The following is a 4,032-nucleotide window of genomic DNA, read 5'->3' as shown; positions in this document are numbered from 1 at the left end:
TAAAGCGTTTGAATAACACCTTGAACGGTTAGCGCTGCGCAATATGATATGCTAGGCGTACCTTCGATAACCTTCTTCGATAATTTCATAAATAGGTCTTTTTTTTTTAATGGGTAGCGTGAAAATGTGCAAAACTCTTGCGCTTGACCTTTCTTCATTGTATCAACGGCATACTTGTTCGATTCGGTCGATTTCAATACGGTGCTTTTAATCGAGTGAATTTTCTTTTTGGCTATTCGTACCGAAGTGTCAAAACCATCCGTTTCGTAAATGCCTTCTAGATAATTTTGCGATTTCATTTCCAAAGTTTCTTTGTACACAACCACGCGTGGTTTTAGTATAATGAGATATGGGGTGAAGGAGGACGGGCTTTTGTAATTAGTATATCAATGGGTGTTTCATAAGCAATGCGTGGTAAAGGTTGAAAAAATCCAGGCACGCGTGCAAAATGTGGCGGTAGGGGTGGCGCCGTTGGACCGTCCATACGTTATATCTATAAGTTTGTTATTCCAATGCATTAGCGTGGCGCTATCCTTAATAGTGAAAACATTCGATCTTCCACTGCTGGCGTCTTGATCGTGATTACCACCGGCCTCTTTATAAACTATATCTTGAAGCTCAATATTCTTGTGTCGTGGTTGAGATCTTTTGTGACAGTTATGATAGGCACTTGCATAGGTTCTTGCTTTTGTTCAGGTTCAGGCTCTGGCTTAGGAGTTAAAACGGGTGCCGACATGGCTTTAATATTCTTACTGTTGTTAACGCGCTGATGAAATTCCACTTCCCCTAAGTTCACTTTCCTTAGTCTTCTGAATACCTTCTTTCTTGACTTTTTTAGACGAAGATTCTTCAGCAGAGTCCTTGCTTTTTTCAGTTACAATAGTTTTTTGAGTTATTGTGGATGAATGCGAAGTTGTTTCTAATGATTTAGCTTTTATTTTACCTTCAGTTTTTTGTCCCTGCTGGACTTTAGCTTTTGGGTTGGAGTTTGCCTGCTGAGGTGGACTTGCAGCTCTCTTCGATTTGTTGGAAATTTCTTTGTAACCGCCAACAGATTCGTCTTTTTTCTGAGGAGAAACAATTTCTGCAGGTTTATTAAGGGTACCTTCAGCACACTGCTGTACACTAGCCTCTACAGTTTATTTTGTAATTGTTTTCAAAGACCCTGTTTGTTTTTGAGCTACTTGCGAAATTTTATTTGGCTCAGGATCTATTTGTTTTGCGACCTTACTACCTTCTAATGGCTTACTTGGGCCTGCGTGAATTTCTGTTGTTCTTTTAGCCGGTGTAAGTTGCTCTGAAGTTTCACTAGCCGATTTTTCGGCTATTTTTCCTGCTTAACAGGTGCCTCCTGCTCTTTAATGTCTTGTGGAACAGTGATAATCGAAGTCCCCTGGTATTCCCGCGAAACAAGTTAAATTTTTCTTAGACAAAACGGATTCGATTACTTACAAAACAAATTAAATCCCAATGTGCTATTGTTCCGATATTACTAGCACAGATTTCCATTTTTTATGTATTAACTCGGTTAAAATTTTTTATAAAATGCATTTTTTTAATAAAATTTATTGTTTTGTATTAATTTCATTAAAAATTTAAAATAAAATGTTTTAATTCAAAAATTATGCGATAGGATATCGTTCATTAATTGTACATATTTTCATTTCAGTTAGCCAGCGACAGGCACAAATGCAATGTATCTCTTTAACAGGAAGATAATTGACACGGGCAGTCTTTGCGGAACTCTTTGAACGGTATTTCAAGGTAAAACTCTCTTACAGAAAATAACATCTGTGCTCCATATTGAAGGACAAGCAAAGCGTCTATTAAGTCAACAAAAGAAAAATTGATTTTGTAAAAAGTGGCGTGGTCCCTTGATATACACGATATGTTATGTTACCTATAAGTGCAATTGTTTTCTTACTTGACAAAAATGAACTGTTTTATAGTTGAACAACTGAACACAAAAAAATACACCAATCCATTTTAAACTAACGCAGGGAATTGGAAGGTCAACAGACGTGGCTGGTGGAGGATCGTTTTGTATGGCTTTAAACGAGGAAGATTTGGTGTACACTTGGGGCTACGGTATTCTTGGCGTTGGTCCTCTTGCAGAGCAATCTTCTAAGCCACAGTGCTTGTTGCCACCATTGTTTGGGCGCAATGACTTTAGTAATAAAACTCACGTGGTGTCAATTGGTTGCGGTGTTTTCCATATGGGCGCGATAAACTCTGATGGTGATTTGTTTATGTAAAAATCGTTTTGATCATTTAGGCTTAGGACATAAAAAAGACCAATTTTTCCCTTTTAAAAACGCAATCAACGGCAAAGTAACTAAAGTAAGCTACGGAGTAGATCACACTCTAGCTATTTCTATCTAGTATTGGATCAATCCGTATGGTTCATTTTAGAAAACCAAAATAGTGTTTCAGTAATATACTTAGGAATTTTGGAATTTTCTACAATAGCTTTAAAACAATATGTTAAAATTAAATACGAGGTATTACCGGTAAGTTAACTTAAACATTGTTTTTGGCAAATAATTGCTTCTTTCTTTTTTGACCCAAAACTTAATTTCATTCAAGAAATTTGTGTTTAATAAACGATTAAATTTCACGGTTTTCCGCACCACCCTTGGGGTACCGTGATAGACGCGTTGCCAATTGTTTTAAATGGCTGGCTCCCCTTTAGGTCTACACCATTATAGATCTAATTAAAAATTGCAATAATTTTTACAATAAAAGTAATATATAATAATAAACAATAATACATAGTCATACGTAATAACACAAGCTCCGCTAATATATACATACATGATGATACATAATATACATATAAAATTCATTAAAATAAATATCTGAATACGTAAGAGGCACCGCTGTGCCGGAGTGCTGACATCTGCAAAACAAGAATGTTGTGATTAATAAATTTTATATACAAAGATGACCACACTCACCATTTGGCCTATGGAAGTATCGCATCTGCTGAAGCTATAAGTGGAGGCGTATGCTTGCTTTTCAAACTAAAATGAAATAGAAGTAAGTAGATAAATTATAAATAAGAATAAGTAAGGATAAATGCAAACTTACCTTTGGTATGCAGCTTATCTCACATTACGGTGAGGCGATGGGCGAACAGTTGGACTTCATTTTGCGGGCGAACTTCTTTAATCTAAATATAAAAATTTGAATGTAAGGTACAAATAAGTGATTTATAAATATATTTATACATTGTTTCAATTACCTTTACTTTGCTGTATTTAAAGCACGACTTCTACCTGCACTTCTTCGTGTGATGGACGTTTTGTATTCTGAAATAGAAGGAAAATTAATAATTTATAAATATTTTTATACACTGTTTCAATTACCTTCATTTTGCTGTATTTACAGCAAGACTTCTCCTTTGAAATGATGATACACTTATTACAGTTTCTTGGACCCAGCTTTTGCCAATCAGTAACAAATGTATCATGAAGCCTAGGAGATTAGTGCGGTGGATACTGTCGCTACAGCAGGATTCTGACGCCTTGAAGAAGGCAAGCTGCGCCACTATCGTCGCCTGGACGCGCCTGCCGATGTTGGGCTCGATTATGTGGATAGTCCATGATGGTCATGTGTATACTCAAAGCTTTTAAAAAGACTTCAGCCACTTCGCATTTCGGAAATTCCAGTTGGAGATACCCGTAGGCCAAGATTACGTCGTGTTCCGCATCATTGGCGGCAAGTTCTCCGCCAATTTCAGAGCATGCCTCTTCTTTCTTTATGGCTAGGTCCTCGAGGCATGATTGACATCTTAGCTGCTATTCCTTAGCCCGTGAGCAGCTTGAAGTGTTCAACCTCGTTCATTGTCGCTTGGCAGTTGCGCTGAATGGCGCCCCATTCAGGCCATATGGCAGAAACTCTTCCACGGCCTGGGCTAGTATCGTGTAATTGAGTTTTTCAATGCGCTCATAATCGTACTTAGTTCTGCCGTTTCACTAGGCGGGTAACCAGCTTTAGTATGTCTTCCGCCTGTCTGGTTCGTTTTTTTTT

The sequence above is a fragment of the Glossina fuscipes genome, unplaced genomic scaffold, assembly GCF_014805625.2.
Source record: "Glossina fuscipes isolate IAEA_lab_2018 unplaced genomic scaffold, Yale_Gfus_2 60664, whole genome shotgun sequence".
In the NCBI taxonomy this organism is placed as follows: domain Eukaryota; kingdom Metazoa; phylum Arthropoda; class Insecta; order Diptera; family Glossinidae; genus Glossina; species Glossina fuscipes.
The sequence above is the reverse complement of the archived record's forward strand: the minus strand, read 5'-3'. Positions refer to the sequence as shown.